This window comes from Hemiscyllium ocellatum, chromosome 34, assembly GCF_020745735.1.
Source record: "Hemiscyllium ocellatum isolate sHemOce1 chromosome 34, sHemOce1.pat.X.cur, whole genome shotgun sequence".
Classification (NCBI taxonomy): Eukaryota; Metazoa; Chordata; class Chondrichthyes; order Orectolobiformes; family Hemiscylliidae; genus Hemiscyllium; species Hemiscyllium ocellatum.
In genome coordinates this window covers 14,180,306-14,206,465 of record NC_083434.1, presented here as the reverse complement: position 1 = coordinate 14,206,465, position 26,160 = coordinate 14,180,306, and the positions used below count along the sequence as shown (strand labels likewise).

General features: G+C 39.3%; 1 long non-coding RNA gene across 1 annotated transcript in view; it reads left to right on the top strand.

The window, feature by feature from the left end:
• Positions 1-26,160, top strand: part of LOC132832346 (uncharacterized) — a 112,099-nt gene that overhangs the window by 5,531 nt on the left and 80,408 nt on the right. Inside the window, exon 2 of the long non-coding RNA XR_009646935.1 lies at positions 10,831-10,875. This is a non-coding gene — a long non-coding RNA (uncharacterized LOC132832346). The remainder of the gene's footprint in view (positions 1-10,830; positions 10,876-26,160) is intronic.

Sequence of the window (26,160 nt, the reverse complement as noted above, 5' to 3'; positions counted from 1 at the left end):
ACCTTTGCTTGCCAGCCACTCCACCTTTCATTGTCTCAATGGTTTTCAATTTATGTGGCATTCTGTGTTAACTAGGTTTGATCAGAGCTGCTTTGTTTATGGTATGGTCTTGCTCTTCAAAAAAGGTGAGAGACGGGCACGTTCACGTGTTGCTCAATGGGTTTTCTAAAATAATCCTCGACTCTCTCGAGGACTGTACCTACCAGAAGGCTGCGTTTTCCCTGTAACAACAAAAAGCAAAACATCGCCCCTCAAATAAGAGGCTGGTTCCTGCTAATTCAATCTTGCCTGTTAAACAAGTTGGTCCTTACCGAACTTGCCAAAGCTATAGCGGAGATATTTGCCAGTATTACCATCAAGTAGATCTAATGATCCGTACAGTCCAATAGAGCACTCTTGAAAAATAACAGGTGCACTTGGGTCGGGGTTCAATCTGAAGTGATAGGGACGTGTGAAAAATTCATGCGCTGATCTGAACGGACTCATCTTTAAACACGTTTTATTAGTTATACCGCGAACATGTTTCAGTACAATGTGGTTCTCGGCTATTAATACGTGTTGATTGATGTCTTTAATGGATCAGCACTCAGCAATTTAAACAGCACGGAAAGAGTTAACGTCTCGTCCGAACCCCACAGGTTGAAAAGACGAGCAGAACGTCTTCAGGGCTTTTTTGTTGAATGGGATCTGATCGCGGCAAATGTGGTCTACAATATTATTCAGAGGTGCGCAGATCAAACAGGGAGGTGAGGAATGTTCCCGGTGAAGGAAGTAGATATTGACTCCGAAAATATCAGCACGGTTGTCGGAGATTAAGACGGATATTTGCTAAAACTGAAGTGCATTTCGCCTATGATAAGGCGTGTTCGTTTCAACACTAACACTTAATTATTAGCCTTAAAGGTTATGGCAGAGAAGATCGGAGCGGGGGAGTAGTAAAATATGATTACTCTGCTATCACACAACAGTGATTAAAAAGAACTGGGAATGAAAGGCTGACATTTATATAAGACAGCCATCAGAATATCCCAAAGCCTTTTAAAACCCAGGAAGTGCTTTTTAAATGGTACACATTGTTTCAATATTGGAAATGTGTTAACCAATTTGTGCATAGTAAGATTCCACAAATCAACAATGTGATGATTTGACAACTGAGTAGTTTTAAAACGGCCTTAGATTTATGCAGTGCTGTTCACAATCTCAGGATATCCCAATAAGTTTTACCGTGAAAGAAGCATTTTTGAAGTGTTGTACGAAGTAGGGCCAGCTCACACAAACATCAGGACGATAATGGTCAGATAATCTGAAGAACGAAGACTCCCCAAGCCATTATATGACAAATTACCCTCTGTTCGTCAAATGTATCCTCAGCGCCTTTGTTGTGGACAACCTGAATTTAAGATTCGTCGAAAACATTAAACCTCTGACAGTACAAACTCCTTTAGTATTACACTGGGAAATCAGCCTAGATGAATTCTGCAATGGGATTCTTTTTTATTCTTACATGGGACACGGCCATCGTGGACAAGGTCATTTGCTTTCTCTCCCTACTTGCTTTTAAGCTGAATGGTTGACTAGGCCATCGCAGAGGACAGTTAAGAGTCAACCACCTTAATGTGAGTCTGCAGTCACATGTAAACCAAGCTGAGCAAAGATTACAGATTTCAGTCAATTACCATTGGTGAATCAGGTTGGTTAAGGATATGTGTCTGTACAGCATAACTCTATGACGCTATAATAGTTGCCTTGATATCTATTAAAGAAATGGCTCTATATACCAGATTTATTAATATAATTTAAATCCCACTGGCTGCTGTGTTGGATTTGAATCCATACCCTCAAACTATTGGACTCCTCGATTACTAGTACACATTAGCACAGCATCACCATCTCCCCAATATGCCAGTGATCATGACAGTTATTGTTGTAAAAAGCCATCTGCATCACTAATTTTTTGTAGGGGAGGAAATTTGAAGGGCTTTTACCCGAAACATCGATTTTCCTACTCTTCGAATGCTGCCTGATCTGCTGTGCTTTTCCAGCACCACTCTGATCTAAACTCTGATTTTCATTTTTGCCCAAGGAAATTACCTGCCCTGGCCTACATATGATTCCACACCCATAGAAATGAGATTGACCCTTAAATGCTCTCTGAAATGTCCCAGTGATCCACTCAGACAAAGGTGAATTATACACCAATAATCAGTGCTGGCATGTCCCATGAAAGAATAAGGAAGTATAGCACAAATGCTACTAGGGTCACAATCAAGAGCATAATCAAAAACTATTGAAAACCTCCATCAAAATTAGAAACACTGCTCTGATGATTATAGACTTGCAACATATATATAAAATTATGTACAAATGAAGGAACACTTTAATAGGATCAACCTGGAAAGTTATTCTAAGTTAAATTCAAATACTTTGAGGAAAAGTGAAGGAGCACAGTCACACTGAGATGCATGCTCACAGTATTTGCACGGTTACAGAACATGTTGATGGCTCATTCAGAGCATACATGCAAGACTTGCCTTTGTCAACAGGGACATTGAATACAAAAGCAAAGATATCATGCTAAAACTTTCCAAATCACTGTTTAGGCCCCAGTCAGAGTTTTGCGGACAATTAGGGACACCATACTTAAGCATGAATATCAAAACTTAAGAGAGGATACAATGAAGGTTTACAAAGATGGTACCTTGAGAGATGTTGGTTATCTGAAGGGATCATTCTCCTCAGAACAGAGAAAGATAAGGGGATCCCTGACAGAAAATTTCTAAATCATGAATGGTTCTTCAGAGCAGAGCATGAATAAGGATAAATTGTTTCCACTGGTAAATGGATTTGTAACCAAAGATCAATGTCATAAGACCCAGACACAAATTTAGAAGGATGTTTTCCACACAAGAAATGTTAAAATCTAGAATGTACTATCTGTAAGAGTTGTGGAAGCAGATTCGATAGGAATATTCAACTGACAGTTGGTAGCGACTTTGAAGAGAACTAAATTTGCAAAGTTATGGGGCCAAAGCCGTGGCGTGGGACGGCTCTTTCAAAAAGCCAGAACAAGCACGATGGCCCGAATGATCTCCTTCTGTGCTGTAAGATTCTATGAATCTGCTCCGCTGACTCACTGTCATTTCAGTCAGTTGAGAATTGACCCAAACCTATTTCCTGCTCACTCTATTCATCTTAACGATATCTCAGCGACAAATACATCACGTTTTATTCAACAACAGGTTTGTGGCACAAAAAAAATCCACATTATAGGCAGTCAACAAAAAGTTTTTAAACGTTCCTTTCAATCAAATAATGGTTGTTGTTCCATATGAATGAAACCTTGAGGTACAAAGTGAATCATCTTGCCTTCAGTCAACTGGCTCGTCCTCGTCCCCGCCCCCACTCTCCCTAGCTGTAACTAACCAAATTTTAGAAGGTGAAAGCATTGTGGACCACCCACATTTGTAACTGTATATCCAGTGTATATATTTTTTAAAACCAGAAACCTTACTTCGGTGTTTCTAACTGCAAGCAAGTAATGATCGGATCATACCAATTGTGTATTCATGGATAAATATAAGTACGTGGAGTGTGTTGCCGTCCAAGGCTCAACAGTTCATGGAAGGACAAGCGCACTGCTGTTTTTGCAAATCAACCCTAGAAACGCCAACAGAATTTGCCTCAGGCAGCATTTGATATCCACAAAGGATGGACGGACTCCTGGTAAATGCGATAAAGAAAGCAATTTGTGAGCTCAAAATGAACGAACAACCTCAGAATTGGCTCATTCTGGAACCTTTTCTTGCAAGCTCAATCAGAGCCGCGCGCCTCTCCAGAGAATGCTGATCACTAACAGTGACTTATCCACAGTCAGAGCAATGACCTCCAACCAGAATGACAATTAACAGGCAAGAAATACGCTCCCCGCCTCCAGCCCCCTCCCCCCGCAACCCCCACCATCCGCCGACCCCAGCCGAACCAGAGAGACCGCGAACAAATTAATTCAACCCTTAAATTCACATCGCTTCCTGCAAAGGCAGAGCCATGCCAAGAAACCTAATGCTGTTGCAGCAAGCCAGTGTAATGAAACTGTAGCGTGGATTCAAGTTGCATACATAAATGTAAATTCGGAAAATTGAATTTTTTTTCAAAAAAAAGACAAAACACAAATGTCAGATGAAGAAAAATGAACTAGGGCTCGGGGCTAACTTTCAAAGAGAACGGTTCACAAACACTTGCTTTTTCCATTATTAAATGGCAGGATATTAAACAAATGTCAAGCAGTCATAAGCTCCAGTTATTGCCACTAAGGTGGAACATAGGGGTTTGCACTGAAGTGGAGGACATAGAGAACTCGGGGCAGTTAGCAGATTTATCCTGGCAAGGTGGTTGGGTAAATCAGAAGCTGCTTGGTGAGATAGTGTCCTTTGCTGGTAAGAGGTTTTTTTGGTTGATTTCTGGTTATGAAGGATGCTTCTGGCGAAGTTAGTAAATTGGATTATCTCGAAATAAAAATGCATCTGCGAGAATTTGTGTTTTGGAGACATGCCTGTCCATGGTGCATTAGGAGGGGCAAATCTAAGAGATGCCAAACGAGTGGTCTGATACATCAACGTTGATTTCCTATTCAGGGAAACAAGTAACTCCTGGGTTTAAGAAGCACACACAGAAGTTGTTTTTAGAGTTCTTTGAATTCAACCCTCAATCAATTTATATTGCCTCTTACAAATTGCAGCCCGACAAAAGGATGGTGGGGAAGCAGGCGCTTGGCAGACAATGGCAACCTTTGCTTGCGGTTGCCGAGCGCCCTTGTGTTCAGCTGTTGCTGTGTGTGTGTGTGTGTGAGAGAGAGAGAGAGAGGAGCAACAAGAGGCTGAGCGGCAGCTGACACGCGAGACCTGTCAATCAAAGAGGCACGTGCGGTCCAAGCAGCGACAGGTGCGTAGCGCGGGGCGGGGCCAGCAGGTGCGGTGCTGCACGTGCCAGCGCGCGCCGCTCGCCTCACCTGGGGACTCAGCCGGCGGCGCCCGCCAGCTCAGGTAAGCAGTGCCCATCTGCTCGGGGCTTATCTGCTGGAGTCAGAGGTGTTCATTTGTTTTAGATATCTACTCGCATTTTTTTTTAAAACAGCCGCGTACCAAACAATGCTGTGTCTCCAAGAGATGAGCTCCCACTCCAAGGTGCTACCAGACTGTATGCTACGCATTAGATCTTAAAAGTACTGAATTCATAAGAAAGTGAGAGCACTTCTGTCCCCTCCCCCTCCACCACAGCTCGTGCAATAATATTTATAACTCTATTCTCTGAATCTTAGAGTTACAGGCTCTCAAAGTAGCATTTTGGCCATTAAATCAAAAATCACCAAGTTGGTGAATTTCCTAACCATCAGACAGAAAAAATGTTGTAGCTTTTTAAAAAAATGCTTTTCTCTCGGTCATGTACTGATGTGTGCAATTTGCAGAGAAAACAAGGTTTTTCCAACCTTTGTAATTTTGGCATCTTTGTCTCCTCTTCTGCCTCAGTACATCTGTTGCAGAGACCCACACTTCTATGGCTTGTGGGCTTTCTAATACTACCCTCTACTATTTCTCTGGCATCCCTTCCCCCAACTCTCATTCATCTTTAGTTCTGTGACCTTTTCCGAAAGCCCTCAACACTGTGTCCAATAAACCTGCAAGTTCTCAACACACTGACAATTTTCATGTTGATGCAACTCCCAATTTCAATCGCCTCCCTACTGGATTTGTGTACACCTTCCAAGGATTGTGAACTTGACCTGATGAAGACATTTGTGCCTTCAAGCGACCCCTTGAGTCATGCCATCAGGAACTCCTTGATACCGGCCGGGCCATCATGGAGGCAAAAGGGGGTGAGGAAATAGGTAAAAGAGCAGTCCAAAAGATCCTCAAGAACCAAACATAAGAAGGAAGATTCTGTATCTCACAGACACCAAAGCTTGAAATGTCAGCAAAATCTGAATCACCAACCAGTGAAAATAGCATTGACAATGATGGTGCATCAAGATCTGCATATTAAATGAAACTTAAACAAAACATGCGCAGGCATCTACCAAGGCCCATCTGCCAAATTGTTTGGTAACGGAGAATTGGTGACAGGGATAGAGACGTGAACCACGGAGTTCCTTGTCAAGAACCTGTATACAGACAACAGATCTTGAAAGTCACTGAACCTGTGTTGGCACAAAGGTGTTTTTGAGCAGCAACATCCATGACTGAAAATTCTCTTCAGGATACCCTCGGCTCCGTACTCTAAGTCATTATACATCTTGAGACATCCTGACCCATGTGCCTCAAGACTTGCAAATCAAAAAGTATCATGTTCAGTTATGTGCCTCTTCCCATGGCAGAAATTTGCAACTCTGAATAGATGTTATTCTCAAAATTAAGCAACAGTCTGTTATGATATCTGTCTAGACTGCAAGCTCGGAATTCCACCTCTAAATGTCTCAGCTTCTCTCCACCTTTAAGAAACTCATTTAAAACTAGATTTTAACAAGCTTTTGGTCATTTGTTCTCCTTCTTTTGATGTGACTTCTCTTTTTCTGTACAGCATGTTTGTTTTTAGATTTCACTTTTAAAATGTTCAAATGTTCCTCCTGTTTCAGTTACCATCAATCATAATCAGTTATCTTGACTACATGGCAATTTTCCTATTATTTTCTGGCATTTTTATTGATAAGTACTAACAACGTAGGACACAGAACAAAAAACCATTATGTTTCTGTAACTTCTTCCACAATATACAGCCCTAGTATTGAGAATGCCACTAATGATATTTAAATTTATTAGAAAAGTGTCTCACTACCTTCAAACCAAATTCAAACAAAACGTAATGATGCATTTCTAACATTTTTCTCTTTATTTATGATTACAAATGTTTTAAATGTTTTAAACAGACAACTCTGAAATGGATAATTAAAATGGAAAAGTTACATTATTTCCAGTGAGTCAGTTCAAGGCATGGTCCATAGTTCAATATTAGACAACCATAACACCATAAGAATTTGGAATAGGAGTCAGCTGTTCAGCTTATTTTGAGTGTGTTCTGCTACTCAATAAGACTATGGTTGATCTGATAATCCTCAATTCCACTTTGCCGTCTTTCCCCCATAATCCTTGATTCACCTGTTGATTAAAAATCTGTCTTTCCTCACCTTATTAACTCAGCCTCTACAGGGCCACAGTGATAAAAAAATGACATAGTTGGCCTAAAATGTGAGATACATAATCTCTCCTCCCCTCTATAATAACTGGGTGACCCATTACTCTGAGATTGTGCCCTTCTATTTGCATTCTTCTACACCTAATTGAGTAAAAGCCAAAATTACTGAATGTCTTCTCATAAGACATTAATCCATACTTAGAGGTGAAAATGTGTTGCTGGTTAAAGCGCAGCAGGTCAGGCAGCATCCAAGGAACAGGAAATTCGACGTTTCGGGCATAAGCCCTTCATCATTAATCCATACCTAATCAACCTAGTGAACCTTCTTTGGACTGCCTCCAATGCCAGTATACCTCTCCTTAGCTAAGGTGATCAAAACTATTTGCAGTCTTCCAGGTGTAGTCAAGCTTTTGCCTTGCATGGTTTTAGCAAGCCCTACCTATTTATACTCTGTTTACTCCGAAATAAAGGCCAAAGGGTTGGATGCATTGGATGACTGGCAAGACTGTTTTGCATATTGTCTGTCTTAAATTGATATGTCCCATGTTATGTGATTACATTCTATAAGTGTTGTATCCAGAAGTAACATAATCAATTTTCTATTTGGTGATTGATAGAAATCACATCCTGTGCCTGTAAGTTATGGCACATACTGCCGAATTACATAGCTTAGTGTGTAGATAATCTCACATTGTTTTGGACAATCTTCTGCATTTTAGTCTCTGGCAAACATAATAAAGTATATGTAATCCCATTTATACATAGAACAATTTTTGATTCTGCATCTGTACTACTAAGCACAATACAAATGCATTACAGTGAGTCCTCAAGTCAAGATATAGTTGTAGTCCAGAAAAGTGCAACTTTAAGTGAAATTGCTTTAAGCAAATCACATAATCTTACTAAGCTGATGTAAAAGCTATAGTAAAGTCCGCGAGTACTTCCCTGATGAGAAAATGAATACAGTAAAACAATATACACTGTATGTTGAAATGCTTTTATCACTAATTTACACCTTGGAAAATCAAATACCTCTGTAACATGTAAAATGAAATAAATTTTTAAAACATACACTCTGATAGCTTGCTACTTACCATAAATCTGCTCTCGATCTTGTTTCCAGACTCTCGTGCTCACCACATATCCTGCTTTCTGATGCCCTGTCCTTTGTAGAGCCTTTCTGTCACTGAGCCATGATTCACAGTTTCTCCCAATTCCTAATCCATTCTCTTGATACTGAGTCTCCAATTGACAGACTTTCCTGCACTGTAACCCAGTGAATCCATCTACTTGCTGCAATCCCTTCAACTAGTGGCCTCCAACAGTCCCTGACTCACCCTCTTGCTAGTTCTTTCTCTCATTGAACCTCCTAATTCCAGACTGACACATTGTTTTGTGTCAGCTTTGTTTGAACCACCTAATCCCAGACTAACACACAGCTTTGTTCTCTTGAACCATTGCTGTGAGTGAGGGCTCTGGAGATGAGTGGTGAGAAGCAAAATAGGCATATTTGAAGCTCTCAGTGAGTGTTTTGGAAAGTGAAACATCAAATGTGAGAATCAGGGAGCAGGAGGTTCAATGAGAGGCAAGGTCAGCAAGACTGTGAATTAGGGAGCAACAAAGGCTGCAAGTCAAGGCCTCAGTAGCAAGATGGAGGGTTTGGGAGTGGAAAATGTGACAAGCAGAATGTTCAGTACCAAGAGAAAGGATCTTTGACCCGGGAAGACCATAATTCATAGTCTTGGTAACAATAAGATGGATGAATGATTGAGAGAGGCTGTGAGTTGACAGAGCAGGAGAAAGATACTTGACCAGGGATAGTCACAAGTCAATATTGGCAGCAAGAGGATAGATTAATGAATGGAGGAGACCACAAGTTGAAACTAATCATGTGGAGATGGATTAGGAAGTGGGAGAGGCCACAAATTGGAAGGTCAAAAGCAAGAAAAAGGATGAGGGGGCAACCAAAATGGTGAAACTGTCAATGCTAAATGAGAATATAGGCCCCATTAACTGGTAAATGCTAAAGCAGAACAGTGTGAAACAGGGCAGTGAAAAGCAGAACTTGATCAAAAATTAAATCTTAATATAAATAATATATGTATTGCTGTGGCTGTGGGAAACTGGCGTAAAGTGTCAGAGGAATCACGGATATATGTGGGCAGGGACTGAACCATGAGAGAAAAGACTGAGTCAAGGTAGGCTACTATTTGTATACTTTACTCCAAAATAGTATTTTGATTACTCATAATATTTTTGATTTAGCTGTGCAAGTTTTGATTTTGAACTAAGGATATAATCACAGATAGTCAAATTCACCAATATCAATTTGTTCTATATTTAACCATCGCTATTAACAGTGTTCATACTTTCTTTGCTAGAAACTTCGGCTATGCATCAAAAGGTTGGCAAGCAAAGCCTGAAGATGTTTCCATGTTCAATAGCACCAAAGTGATAACAGCCTCAATCATATCCTGCACCTCACCCCAGGAAAATATGAATATAGGCATTCTGAAATTAAGGCAGAAACTGTAAATGCTGAACAAAATACAGGGAGTCAGTCAAATTTACAAGTTTAGTTTTAATCATTTATTAATCTAATAAAATAAACTTGGCGATTTCATTTATCATCACACTGTCAATTAATTGATCATTTAATACCATCAGCAGTTTCAGGTACTTTGCATTATTTCACCTGTTAGAAGTGATGACGTCTAACACAGTGCTAGTACTAGGGTCTGTCATTGTTGAAGAAAGGTAAGTTTTGAATTTATATTCAGTGTCACTGACCATCAAATGAGTATAGATACACAATTTGCAACAATGGTTCTGCACGCTGATTGGAGAGCTGACGGAATCCCATGTTGCTTCTTTCTGGGAGGTCAAGGCAATTACAATGTAATCAGATCGTCACTTGAGCAGCCTTGCCAATATGGCTGGCAGCTCTCCAGTGCTGCCAATATCACTGGCAGTAATGCTACTGGCTGTATTGAACTCACTGGATCATCGCTGAATCCTGAGGTAGATATGGGTATAGACAGGATAGGGGATTGCACGGTCACCAGTAAGGGTGGGTACGAGAAGTCAGAAGCCACAGCAAGAATTGGCTTTCAGAGAGTCACTTCCCTTCCTTGTACTGGTCCCTTAATTAACACAGTGCCTATGAGTGAGGTCACCAACCCTCCTCCTAAACTCCCACGAGGTTGTGGGCAAAAGGATTTACTAGCTGGGTTTTCCATAAGTTCTCTGCCTGCTTCTGATTGAATACTGAATGGGAGGAACACCCTCCATCCTTCCTGCCTGAGTTCAGTGTACAGAGGTGGGAAGGTGGCAAAATCCCCAACCCCACATCCTCCCATCCACTCAAACACACCCTTTGTCTCCAAACCTGTACATAATTGCAAATTTAATTTTAGATATTTTTAGACAAATTCTGCATTCTGTTCAGATGATATCTCTTCTTAATGGTTTCTGATTCTCAAGTTTTCAGCTTCCCCTCCCTCCATGTTTCAGTCCTGTTAGAGGGTTGTTGTATATCTGGTGAATGAACAAATGGCAAGAAGATTTAATCAGATTTCTTGTGAAATATTATGTCCAAAATTTCAGATGCAAATTCACTTACTGTCTGTACTTTTATTTTTATTTCAGATTTCTGGGCTTCACAGTTTTCTTCTTACTTGAAGCCATTCACTGGTGAGTTCAGAATCAAAAAAAGGCAAATATAATTTCTTATCCATTTAGCAAAATTGTATTTTTATAAACTGGGCTATCGACCCCTGTTAGGACAATTAAATGTTAAGAGCTCCTGCAGTTATTCAACTTTTTCATGGATCACTAACTCAGGCATTCAAAATAAGTTGACAAGCCAAATCTAAAAGTGTATAGAAGTTCTGTCCATTTCACTGCAGTAGTTCCTTAACAGTGGAATAAAAACATTTGACAGTGAGCATAATTACAATGAGCTAATATGTTAATTATTTTTCATCTGGGAGACAGAAAGGGTGTTTATGTTTAAATTTCTGTTTTGCAGAGAGTGAAGGCGGGCTTGATGCAACTGAATAGGAACAAAACGTCTTATTGTGTTAGGGAAGTCAGGCTGGAATCACACTGAAAAGAACTCCTTGTCACGAAAAGTACTCCATCTGCAATCAGATGAATAGGCTGCATGCGTATGTGTCTCAGCCTCAGGTCTAATAGACTGGCAATCTGATTTTAACTTGTAATTTGTGTTTTCTTCTGTTGCCAGAACTGGCAGATGCAAGAGGGTGTCCGTTAATGTTCAAGTTCATTACTCCCTTCCAAAAGACGTCTGAGCTGATCATAATTGCAGAAAGAGTTTGATCTTGAACTCTTTATACCTGCATTACAGCTTGCCTTCATAGCTTGGTACAATTGTGGTTTTCTTTTTCAGCTTTTTTTAGACAGAAACTGCTGCTTCAAAGTAAAGTGTTGACCATCACTTGCTAAATCTACAATGTAGCAATAATGCCATATATTGTTATAAATAATCTATATAAAGTTTTCTTTGTGAATTGTCAGAACTTTTATTGACATTAAAACATTTTGAAATCAACTGTATAAAATGAGTAATTTAGGTATGCAGGTGTCTGAAGAATTGGTTTCCTATTTAATACCATTCATAGCGAGCCCTCTCCACTTAATTGTTACCAGAATCATTATAACCAAAATCAATTTAACCTGTGTACCAAAGATCAAATGCTTTAAAATGTAGAAGTAATTTTTTTTACCATTGTGGAGGCAAAAGAAAATGTCAAGTGCTAGGAATCCAAAATAAAAATTGCACATAGAAGAAGACAAAGGTCATCCAATCAGAATGCATGTTGAAGTTACATATTCCGTTAGCTTTTCTTTCAGATTTATTTTTATTCAAGGCCATTTTTAAGTGCTTGATTGTATTGTTTTCCTGTATGCTGCGATTTTCTGTAATTAAGTTTCAGTTCCCTAGCTTTGATTTATTTAAAAAAGTGTTTATACAATATTTTCATATTCACAAAAGAACTTTTGAATTGTGGTAATTGTTTTGGTAAATCTGGCAGAAAGTCTGCATGCAGCCAGATCAGACAACTAGCACAAAAAAATCGTGGCCAAGGTACAGGAGACTCCTCTTCTTTGAATAATGCCATAGTGTCATTAACATCCATGCAAACAGGCAGACAGGACCTCAAGTTTTAATGTTTCACCCAAGTGTCAGAAGCTTTAATAATTCAGTATTTCCTCAGTACACCTCTCAATAAGGATCTTGTAAAATTGCAAAAATTGATAACTGCAAAGTGATAACTGAGGACTGACAATTTATACATATGTATTAACAACAAAATAACAGGAAACAGTGACAGGGCTAGGTTTGACTGATGTTGTAGAAAAGGCACTGAGCTGTGAATGTAAAAATGCCAATTTACTCAGTCTAAAGATTGTGTCAGGAACTATACCAACCTGGATGCAGAGATGATTGAGGGTCAGGGTTGTGTGGTATAATAGAAGTTGCATGAAATGTAATAGAAATGGTCTTCCAAATCCATTTTGAATGGTCTCAAAAAGATCAAAGGGAAGGTGAAGGAAGGGGACGTAGGCCCAGACCTTGACATCCTCCCATCCACAACACTCCCACTTGCACAGCCTCTGAAAAAGTTTGGTATTCTTTTGAGTACTTAGAAGGTGGTGGTGAGCCACCTCCTGGGACTGCTGAGGTACATGGGATGTAAAAGTGAAGCAGCTTATAACATTTCAATGATGTGACAAGTACTTCAATCCTCTAATCAGATGGAATTATTTTAACATATATTATAATGAAGCTACGCAATACATAGAAGAACAGTCTAGTGTAAAATTATTTATTTGGAGATGGCTAATTGCAGTGGAGTGAGACCATAACTCTGCCAGGTAAATAGGCAAGCTGAATTGTAAAGCAGAATTGTAAAATAACTATAGGTTCTCTTTAAAAAGGCTAAAATTCTGGTTCAGTTAAGGTTCATTCCCATGAAGGTGACAGATGAGCCAACTGAGAGTGAGGACTGCAGATGCTGGAAATCAGAGCTTAAAAATATATTGCTGGAAAAGCGCAACAGGTCAGGCAGCATCAACGAAGAATTCTGTACATAACACAAAAGGTAGAGAATAAGATGAAGCAGAAAGAGAATGCATATGACAGATGCCAGTTTGGTAATTAAGGTGAGAACCACGTTCATTACAAGAACAGAGGAAAAGTGCAAAAGTGAAACAGGAAAGGCTGATATGAGAAGAAAATTAGCAGCTGACATAAAAAAGGAATCAGAAGTTTTCTATAGGCATTTAAATAGTTAAAAAAAGGTAGTAAGAAGAGGGACAAGAGTGATTAGGAACTATAAAGGGGATCTACACATGGTGGCAGTGGATGTAGCTAAGGTACTCAGTGAATTTATTGTATTTGTCTTTACCATTGAAAAACTACCCTTCGCCTTGTTTGTACAACTGAAAGTCATACACAGAGACCTCCCACCTGCAAACTATGAAAGCTCTGACTCAACTAACATTCAAAAACCAAAGAAAAACAAGTTATTGTTACAATCTGAGTGAAAACACAAGCACAACATGAAATCTTAATGTCTTCCTGCAAATACTACTGAATCAAAGTGAACTGTGAATGTAAACTCTTAAATATAATAATTATCCAGAATTGTCTTCTTTGCAGTGCTTGTCAAGACAGTGGTGACTAATTATACAAATCAAAGAATGTTTGTATTTATAGTATTTTAAATGCTAAAATTATACCTTTAGATAAAGTACACGTATGATCTTGAATTCTATTTAATTGTCATATGCTCATTTTTGTGACCTGACAGTTCAATTGATATATTTATTAAAATGGAAACCAAGTTTTAGAACTTGCAGGTTGTGAAAACTCACAACCAAGAATCCAGAACTGATTTGGTCTAATTGTACACAAACCCCATAAGGTTATTTACTGGCAGCAACTTCGGAAAATACCTGTGATTTGATTGAATACTTTAGATTTCCATACTCAAGTGTTGATACAAAACTTGTTTTTGATTGGATGTTTGAAAAGTAATAAATTCAGAAATTTCCTCTAACAATTAGAGATCAGATTTTTGGGAAATATTGCATGTCACTTAACCTACACTCCAAACTTACTTGAGCATTATCATATCATGGAATAGTTTCAATTTAAAGTTTGTGAGAAGATTTGTAGCTCAGGTGCTCGTTGTTGTGGTTCTGTTTGCCGAGCTGGGAATTTGTGTTGCAGACGTTTCGTCCCCTGTCTAGGTGACATCCTCAGTGCTTGGGAGCCACCTGTGAAGCACTTCTATGATGTTTCCTCCGGCATTTATAGTGGTTTGTCTCTGCCGCTTCCGGTTGTCAGTTCCAGCTGTCCGCTGCAGTGGTCAGTATGTTGGGTCCAGGTCGATGTGCTTATTGATTGAACCTGAGGATGAATGCCATGCCTCTAGGAATTCTCTGGCTGTTCTCTGTTTGGCTTGTCCTATAATAGTAATGTTATCCCAGTCAAACTCATGTTGCTTGTCATCTGCGTGTGTGGCTACTAAGGATAGCTGGTCGTGTCATTTCGTGGCTAGTTGGTGTTCATGGATGCGGACCGTTAGCTGTCTTCCTGTTTGTCCTATGTAATGTTTTGTGCAGTCCTTGCATGGGATTTTGTACATTACATTGGTGTGCCGTTGATTAGTTCATACATTTGGTTGTTGAATGTGAAGTGTGTTGTGAGGCACAGGTCCAGTAAGTTGCTATCTTTGCCGTCTTTGTTGATGGGTTCACCATCCTGTTGTCTCTTCTGTATGTCCAACAGGTTGACTATTGTTTCTCTGGCTAGGGTTTTGTTGATAGAGGTGAACAGTGCTGTTACATCGAATGAGACCATAGTTTCTTCCTTGTCTATGTGTATATTTCTGATGATGCCCAAGAATTCCTGTGTTGACTGTATAGAGTGTCTGGATCTGCTGATCAGCTGTTTCAGTTTCTGCTGTAGTTCTTTAGCCACTCTCAGACAACAACTCACCAGAACGAAGGACCCGATACCCAGCATGAGCAAAACCAACGTAGTGTACAAAATCCCATGCAAGGACTGCACAAAACACTACATAGGACAAACAGGAAGACAGCTAATGGTCCGCATCCATGAACACCAACTAGCCACGAAATGACACGACCAGCTATCCTTAGTAGCCACACACGCAGATGACAAGCAACATAAGTTCGACTGGGACAACACTACTATTATAGGACAAGCCAAACAGAGAACAGCCAGGGAATTCCCAGAGGCATGGCACTCATCCACAGATTCAATCAATAAGCACATCGACCTGGACCCAATATACCGACCACTGCAATGGACAGCTGGAATTGACAACCGGAAGCGGCAGAGACAAACCACTTTAAATGCTGGAGGAAACAACACAGAAGCGCTTCACAGGAGGCTCCCAAGCACTGAGGATGTCACCTAGACGGGGGGAAAAACGTCTGCAACACAAATTTGCAGCTCGGTGATCAGAACCATAGTTTCAATTTGGAATCAATGTAAGGATTGTTTAAAAATCTTTATCATATTTCTAGATTGCATCAGCTCATTTTCATCAAATACAACATACTATTTTGTGATATGTTTTATGCACCACATAAGAACATGACTGTTGCAAAAATACGTGTACTTATATCGCACCCTAGACGGCAGCAGAAAGGAAAGTTTGGGCCTTTGAATTTTAAAACAATGAGGTGATCCTGTATAAGATCCTCAGGCAAATAATAAAGGGATGTTTCCCCTTGTGTCAGAGACTAGAACTAGGGATTGCAGTTTTAAAACATAATAGTTTCTCATTATAGATAGAGAGAAGATTTTTTTCTCAGTGTCATTTTGTGGTTGGATTTTAATTTTGCAAAGATCCGTGAAAGCAGATTCATTGAATGCCTTTAAAACTGAGTTGTTTAGGTTCTTACCTGAAAAGGGAGTCAGAGTACAGACAGGTAGAGGCCTTAAACAATTCAACCATAATCTAATTGAATGGCAGAGCAAGCATGGGGAGACCAAATAGACTCTTCTTGCTCTCAATGTGCATGTTTTCAATGTGCACAATAAAACGCAGCATTGACACGAACAGCCAATATGAGTTGTATTGATACACGTCATCTGCAGGCATGGATTCCAGCACTATATACCCACTTTATCATACCATATTTCAGCATGAAATAGGATTATAAAAAAGACAACTGCTGCCAAGCCTGTAATACAATACAGCCATTGTACTAAAACGTTATCACATATTGATGCATAAATCAACCCAAATAAACAGGCAATCAAAACTATAAATGCTAAGTCTTCGTATAATAATCTTTGAATGAATATAGTCATAGAGTCCTACACCATGGAGACAGGCCCTTTGGCCCAAACTGGTCCATGCCAACAAAAATTTACATTTACGCTAACCCCATTTTCCTGCACCTGACCCCTATCTTTCTAATCCTTTCCTATCCATGTATTTGTCCAAATGCCTTTTAAATGTTGTTAATGTATCTGCCTCAATCACTTCCATTGGCAGCTCATTCCATATGTGTACCACCCTCTGATAAAAACAAAGTTGCCCCTCAGATTCCCTTTTATTCTTTTTCCTCTAACTTTAAACTGATGCCCTCCAGTCTTCAATTCCCCAAACCTGGGAAAAAGATTGAGTGCATTCACTCTAAATATGCCTCTCATGATCTTTTATACCTCTATAAGGTCCCCCCTCAGTCTCCGAAGCTCTAAAGAAAAAAAGTTTTAGCTTGTCCAACATCTCCCTATAACTAAGACCACTGAGTCCAGGCAACATCCTTGCAAATTTCTTCTGCACTCTTTCCAGTTTAATAACATCCTTCCTATAGCATGATGACCAAAACTGAACACAATACTCCAAGTGCAGCCTCACCAACGTCCCATATAACTGACGCATAATTTCCCAATTTCTATACTCAATGCCCTGACTGAGGAAGGCCAGAGTGCCAAAAGCCGCCTTCACTGTCCTTTGTACCTATGAGTCCATTTTCAAAGAACTGTGAACCAGAACTCGAAGACCCCTCTGTTCCACTATACTCCTTAAGTCCCTACCATTCACCATGTAACTCCTACCTAGACTTGACTTTCGAAAATGCAAGGCCTCACACTTATCTATATTAAACTCCATTTGCCATTTCTTGGCCCACTTCCCCAGCTGATCAAGGTCCTGCTGCAATTTCTGATAACCTTCCTCACTGTCCACGATACCGTTTATTTTAATGTCATCTGCAAACTTAGTAATCATGTCTTACACATTCTCATCCAAATCATTGATATAGATAACAAACAGTAATGGGCCCAGCACTGACCCCTGAGGCACTTCACTAGTCACAGGCCTCCAGCCCGACAAGCATCCTTCCACTATTACCCTCTGCTTCCTACCATTAAGCCAATTGCATATTCAATTTGTCAGCTCCCTTTGGATTCCTTGCGATCTAACCTTCCAGAGCAGCTTACCATGTGGAACCTTATCGAAGGCCTTACTGAAATTCATATAGACTCTGTCTACCACGCTGTCCTCATTAATTCCTGGTCACTTCATCAAAGAATGCTAACAAATTTGTGAGACATGATCTCCCACTCACAAAGCCATGCTGACTACTTCTAATCAAACCCTTCAAGTATAACTTCAAGTATACAAGTTATACAAATCATATGATGGAATTTAAGGCACTCCACTGTGTTGAGTTTAGTGTTGAAGGTTTTAATTAGGTGGGAGAATGACCAGTGTGGTTCCCATGTTTTTCGTGCCTCTATTGAGAATATTTGTGCATGGCAATTAATAGCACTTAAGGGCTACAACCCATAGCTGGCGATATTAACCCAGCAGTGGGCAAGAGGGCTATTATGTGGAGAGTGAGTGTGCCTTTATTCAAAAGTACTCAGTGCATAATCAAGGGACCCTGTCTGAGGAGGTTGGTGCATCTACTGATAATCTCCCCAACTCCTCCTCCTGCAAATATCCTTCTGTCATCACTCATCTGCTGCTTGGGATTCAGAAACAATACTTGGTCTTGGGTCGCTGCAATATTCACAATAGCCACTGTTTCCCCAGTAGCAATTTTGAACAATAAAGCTGGGGGCTTCTGATTTTCTAGCAGCACTCAGGGTTAGGGACTTCCACCCTGGAGTCTTGGATCTTGGGGAAGACCTGGCAGTTTCTTGCCTGATTTGCACTTAATATGGTAAGCTTTCCTTAAAGGAGAAATGTAGGGGTCTTGCTGGCTCTCCAGTCTATGGTGTGATCCTGGTCACCTCCATTAAATATGGCCCATATACTGCTTTTCACAGTGTTTACTATTTCATTGGAAGAGGAATATGTTATTTAGTTAGATTATGTTTAATCTGTACCTTAATTTGATCAATACTCCTCTCTCCTTTGGATCTTAATACTTATCCATATTGTTACACTTTATTAGTTGTTAAACTGGCATTTACTCATACAAAAGAATTGCAGAATTTATTGAGTTATGTTATTCTCAAAACAAATCTACAAAAATACAATCTACTTGGAAGGTTGAGAGTTCAAAGCAATGAAATTCCATGTCGAAAGGAGGTTGTGTTCTCCCATTTTTCAGCCAGAAACCTTGGACTTCTTAGTTACAGGAGACATCACATATCAGCTCAAATCAGCTCAATGCAGCTCAAATATAATTGATCAGTAGCTTCAAATCTATGGAGAAAAATGATGACCTGAAATTCTATGTCCCCTTATTATCCACCAGCGTAAATCCACAGAAATGCAAAAACGTCTTGAAAACAAAACAAAAGTGCCTTTCAGGCACTGAGGAATTCTTTGCAACCAATTAGATATGATGTTGTAACACAGGAAATATGATCAACCATTTCTGAATTACCTGCTTTATTAATGTTGCTTTAAATACATATATTGGCTACAACAATGGAAGAACTACCCTGCACTTCTTTTAAATAGTGCCATTGCATCTTTTATGTCTACCTGAAAGGACAGACAAGACCTTGATGTGATAGATACAGTGCTCAAGTAGGTGTTAATCACAGAACCAGCCATCTCAGGGGCAGGAGTGCCACCAACTTGTAACACCGCTTTCCCATTAGCATTGTACTGAGGTCACTGCTGAGCTGCTGCCCGAGTGATGACAGACTGGTAAGCTATGAGTTTACTTTGATACAACGAATAACTTTGAGATGCTTGTGTTTGTTGAAATGATGATGATAAACTAAAGAAGATACATTTTTACATTTCGCCATTAGGGTAGCATGTGTTGCAGCCCACATAATTTTCAATCAATGATTTTGATGGAATGATATGTGTGTTGTATAATAGGACAGACAAGTCACATCAATATATTACCACTCTGGGAATGAAGACACAAATTTACTCACAACGAATTCTGAGCCCAAATGGTCAGAGATTGAGCCACACAAAAAGTGAACTGTCTGTGATAAATATCTGGAAAACTATGACAAAGGGTAATTAATCCCTTGGTCATAGGATGTAGAGTTGATGCTGAGAAACTTCAATGAGTCTTGTTGGGGACAGAGTGACAACTTTTTTTTTAAAGAATTATGCCTTGTTCTTTTGCATGAAATCTCTATTATATCTTGACAAAACTATTGACAAGTATTTGGTGGCACAGTGGCTCAGTGGTTAGTACTGCTGCTTCACAGCACCAGGGACCCAGGTTTGATTCCAGCCTTGGGCGACTGTCTGTGTGGAGTTTGCCCATTCTCCCCGTGTCTGTTTGAGTTTGCTCCCACAATCCAAAAGATGTGTTGATCATTCTAAATTGCCCATTGTGTTAGGTGTATTAGTCAGAGGGAAATGGGTCTGGGTGGGTTACTCTTCAGAGGGTCAGTGTGAACTTGTTGGGCTGAAGGACCTGTTTCCACACTGTAGTGAATCTAATCTAATCAGTTACATTATTACATCTGAAACAAGTAGAACACTATTCCACACAATAACTTTCAAGTAAGTATTTATTGATCAACTTGCCTTATCAGTGCTAGTTACACATCATAATTCATTTTCAATTTATGTGGGACCTATTGAGTTACTAAATATACCAAACACAGTAATTGTGAAGCTGCTTAAAATTCTCTTCCAAGAGAAAATACTTTAAATATTACAGATTTTATTAAATTTCAATATTTAGTATTACAACATATTCTGATGTCATGTTAAAAAACTTCATTCTCCATAAAAATAGTGGAGGTCTGCATGTAAGGAAAATATTCAAGTTTTTAACCATCTCCCAAAATATAGTTCTACTGAAAGGTCTTGTGATTGGCATTTAGGAAGACCACAACTCCCCCTTAAAAAGTAAATCTTGACTGCTAATTTTCTTTATTCTTCACATTTATTTATTCATTAAATTGTATATACAGGCGAATAAACCTCTCATAATATTCTACTCTTATTTAGTTCTCTATTTAAAGGCAGGTCTGACCCAGATAGCCAGGACTTCATCCATAGATATGGCAAGGATGGAATAACTCAAACTCACCCCAGCCAGAACAAAGATTGAACTGTACAATGTTGGCAAAACCTGATCCGTATAGATCAAAGTGCCAGCTAAATTAAGAATCTCTGTCCTCTCAGAAATGATTGAGTTGTTGTGGCAACATACGCTTTCTCATGCATCCTGCAGCTACAAATAGTGGTGGTAGAAGTTCCAATTTTGTTTCTATCACATGACTAACAAGAACACTCTCCCATACTTACTGCCAGCCATTTGTTAAAATGGTTTACAGGTGATTCTACACCTATTTGGCTGTGTTAATCCTTAGTCATCAAGTTATGGAATCGGCACTACCAATACTCCACAAGGCCTCCAGCTCTCATATTTTAACATGACATATTCATTTCTTGCCAAAGTGTTTTGAAAATTCCTTAATCAGGAAATTATATTTCTTCAGCTGGGATGATTAGGCATTTTTACTTCTCACTAACAAGGTATAAGTACTGTATTTCCAACATGTTCAGTTAAACACTTAATCATTTTACAGATCTAATAAGGCTCCTAAAATGAATTGATAATAACAAATTGTTCTTTTTATATGCAAGAAAAAAACACTACTACAATTTAAGGAACATTTATTGTAATATGTACTTTGTTTGATAACTATGACCATTCTATGAAGTAGAATATGGATCAATATTCTCATAAATTGGAAAAAAAATGCTTGGAGAAGGATTATCCATAATAATATGCATAAAGTAATGATCAATCTAGATAATCAACCATAGATTAAGTATTTGCTAATATCCTTTGAAGTCAGAGAATATTAACATTCAGATGAGCATGGCTACACATTAAGTGTAGAAAGCACACATCAATTGTCACTGTGTATTTTATAATTCAAAACAAGGTACTAGCTAACAATCAAACTAAACATAATGTAAAAAATGAACTGAGTTAACGTTGCAATGAAACCTTGGAATTCAGATGGCATGTTAGAAATTGTGTGGGCTTCACCTGCACACTTGTATTAAACAGCACCCTTCCAAGTCAGCCTTATTGTCAATAGTTATTGTCAGAAATAAGGGGACAATGGTTAGCACAATTATTTGTCCTAAATAATTTTATTTATTGAAGCTAATTAATAAATGATTAATAATTTGTTTATAAATAATTATAAGTAATTTATTTATTGAAGCTAATTTGTTAAAGAGGCATTATTGTCTTTTCATCTCAAAACTACTTCATCAGTTAACAAATAAATTAGCTTGCATTGTAGTAGGATTAACATAACATCTTCCATTTACATAGGTCATTTAACCTAATAAATAAGCCATTTCACAGGAGAGTTATCGAATAAAAATTAACAGGACATGAAAGGAGAATTTAGAAAATGTAAGTAAAAGTTTGACCAAAGAGGTAAATATAAAGAAACATCTTAAAGGAGGACAGGCAGAGACATTTAGGGAAGGAATTGTATATCGTACAGCCTAGGAGGTTGCAATCACAGCTGCCAGTGGTGGACTGAAAAAAATGACAGGGTCTGAATTGAAGAAGCCGAGATTTCAGAGGATTGTAGAGTGAAAGGAGCTTACAGAGGTAGAGAGTGGTAAAGCCATGGAGGGATTGGAAATCAAGGATAAAAATCTTAAAGTCAAGACTGCCAGATCTGAAGCTAATGTAGGTCAGCAAACATGAAAGTGTGTTGAGGGGTAGGGGGTGAATTGCAAATTAGGCAACAGGCAGCAGAGTTTTCAATGAGCTGACATTTACAAAGGATACAAGATGGAAAGCTGAACAATTTTGGCAGTTATCTTGTCACTTATTTCAGCATTATTTGATGGGATAGCATTGCAGATTGATTAATCTTTGTTATGTTTGCCTCAGTGGAGGCTCTCTTGTTTCTCATTTGGAAATATTTGCATTCAGTCTACATGCTGCAATTTAAGGAGGTCATCTTGAATTAATATTTCAGTGCAACAATTAAGGCAGTGTTGTGTTATTCAACATGAAATCTTTAATGTGAGACTCCTTCCTCTTATTGAAAAAAATGTGGCACTTATCAAATAAAAATGGTAAGTTTTGAGTATTCACCTCATAGCCATGACAACCAAAGACGTTATCCGATTATTTATCCCAAATACTATTTGTGGGATAGTATTGTGCTTTTCCAAATAAAGTAAGTATACTTTAATAATAATTGAAGGATTGTGAGAAGCTTCCAGATGTCATGAAGAGTTGCAAGACATAAAATAAAATTTTATGTCCCTTAATTATAAATGATTATAATTTTTTCTAGTACAGTATTGCTAAACATTATATGGACCTGCTCCATTATGAATTGGTGGGATAACCTTTAAAGTCAAAAAATAATGTCACTTGTACAAAAATAGTAAAATTAACGAGAAAGCCAGAATTGTATTTACAATACAATGAAATCCTCATTCAAAATAAGGTCCTTAACAAAAATGGAGACATTCACATTTAGATTGTACATTATCACATTGCTCAGAAACAGAAACCTCTCAAAGCACTTTATGCGAATGGACTTATATATGCAAACACTGCACTCAATTTATGTACAGCGTGATCCCACAAATAGCAATTAAATGAATGACCAGTAAATCAGAAATTGGTAATAATAATTGAGGAAGAGATACTAGCTAAGACATCATGGAATCATTTGCTGCACAGGAAAGGTCATTTGGCCATCATGTCAGCTGCTCAAAGAGTAATCCAGGTCAGTCCCACTCGTCTGCTTGATCCCTATAGCCTTTCAAATCAATTTCCTTCAAGTGCCCATTTAATTTTTTTTGTGCGCATAAGTTTCTAGGTCAGCATTGCACACACATTTTTTATTCAAATTCTGTTTGCATCTCACGTTCAAAATCTTAAATTTGTGCCCCCTATCCTTGTACAATCAGCTCATGAAAAGAGCTTTTCATGTACACTCCATGAAATATTTCCTCAATCTCCTTGACTCAAAGGAAAACAATCTCAGTTTTTTAACACAATCTTGTAAGGAAAATACCATCCTTGGATCCTTTCTAATAAATCTCCCCTGCATCCTGTCAAGAACTTCCACATAGAGTCATAGAGATGTACAACATGGAAACAGACCCTTCGGTCCAACCTGTCCATGCTGACGCATCTTTTCTAAAGTGTTGTGACTAGAACTGGGGCCTAATCAGGGCTTTATAAAGGTTTAGCACCACTTCACTGCTTTAGTGCTTAAAAGGTCAGAATTTTCTCATTTGAATTTAGAACAGCAGCCAATTAGTTTCATGGTATCATGTGCACCGTAGCATGGAAGGAGTTATCTTGTGCTCATTCTCAGCTTATTACTTACGCAGGTGGGGTATTCAGCACGTTACTTGGTGAACTTTGACTCTAAGTAAGATAGAAATGATCACCATAGTCAGGACCTTCTAGTTTCCAAACCTCTGATGCTATATTTAAAGCCTAGCTGGGATGTTTTGAGCACAAATCCTCATCCGGCAATAGCACGGAGGTGACGAATTAGTCAGCGTTAAACTTCTGTGGCATTGCCATTTAGATATTTGCATATAACTGCAATAAACCCTATGAACATGCATTCTCACCATTACTCTGGACCTCTTTACTAGATCTTCATCTGCTACTTATCCCTTTGGGGTTGTGTGGCAGCTGTTAGAAATTGCTGCCCATGTTGGGGTTGCTGAAGCTATTTTAGCCACTGTCTCCTCTGACTTTTTTTGTCACTAGGGCTAGGCCACAAGAAAAACAGGCATGGAATTGGACCTTTCAGCTCTATGAGCAGATAACCTTCATCAGAGGGATGAACGAGTGTTTTTGAAGAGGTGCCTAAGCCTTTCTATCCTAAAGAATTGAGCTGAATGTTATGGTTTAGATTAGATTAGATTACTTACAGCATGGAAACAGGCCCTTCAGCCCAACAAGTCCACATCGACTCGCCGAAGCACCACCCACCCAGACCCATTCCCCTACATTTACCCCTTCACCTAACACTACGGGCAATTTAGCCTAACGGCTAAAAGATCCAAGGATGGATCCAACTGGCCAATTTAGCGTGGCCAGTTCATCTAACCTGCACATTTTTTGGATTGTGGGAGGAAACCGGAGCACCCAGAGGAAACCCACGCAGACATGGGGAGAATGTGCAAACTCCATACAGAGAGTTGCCTGAGGTGGGAATTGAACCCGGGTCTCTGGCGCTGTGAGGTAGCAGTGCTAACCACTGTGCCACCGTGCTGCCCATGGTCTCATAGTGTGGCATGAAACTTTCCAAGGAGGTCACTGTCATGCCTCAATAAGGAGCTCTGAAGTATATGTCTTTTCAAATGCACAGTAAAGAACCAAAGTGTCTATACTCCTTTGCAGGTAGACTTTTGCCAGTAAGTCACTGTGAGATCCCCACCTCCCTCCCACATCATAACTCACATCCTTGCAGATTTAATTGTCTATGTGAAGATATGGCAACTGTGATGCATTGTCTTCTTATATTTACTGCAGCTTGTCTTTGCCAAATGGCAACAAGTGATTTAGCTTTAAAACACATTATTACGGTAAAGTGTGTTGAACTTACAAAACAAGGAGATAAGCAGCACAATGCTATGTCCATGATTACTTGAGGTCATGATTTGTTCTCTGCATTCTACGACAATTACTGATGTTCAGCTGAAGTGAGAATTGGGCAGATGGTAACATTGCTTAATCAGTGAAGGAAGATTGACTTATTGCAGGGCCTCAAAATGAATGTTGCAAACTCTGCACCAATTGGAAGAAAAATAAGTAACTTACTCATCCCACTTTTAATGTGGTCCAAGCCATTTTATGAATTCATTGTACAGTTGACTTTCAGGCCCACAAGGCATGGTTCCAGCATTGTGTCTGTGCGAATGTCTTGCAAACTCTGCCTGTGACCCACAAATTATTTCCCTCCCCCCACTTTCTTTATGTTCCCTTTTGAGTTCCTGTTTCTGTGGACACCACCCCGCTAAACACCCTTCCCCTTTGACTTTCACACTTCACCACTTTCTCCAAGCAATGTGCTGTGTTTCCCATGCAGCTCTGACATTGATGTCGTGCCAGTGGTGATAAGTCATCCCCATCTCTTCCTAGCTCCAAAGGGCCATAAGCTGCCTGCCTTTTCTTCTGCCTGCATCTAAAGCACTTCCAAAGATCTTGTGCACTAAAAAAACTAGCTAAGACCCATAATATGCTTTCATTCTAAGTAAGTGCTGAAGACTCAATGCACTAAAAAAACAGACTGAGATCCAGAAGATGCCTGGCTCCATGTCAGCCCTAGATTTCTGACTGTACTTAAGCACAAAATGTTTTGCCAGAAACATGCAAGGCCTGACTGATCCTTACCTCCAAAGTATATCATTAACTGCTGATTTGGGCTGAGACCAAGTATGATATTGTTGTGAGGGTACTGCTTTGCCAATGCCAAGTTGCATGGATGAAGAGGACAGG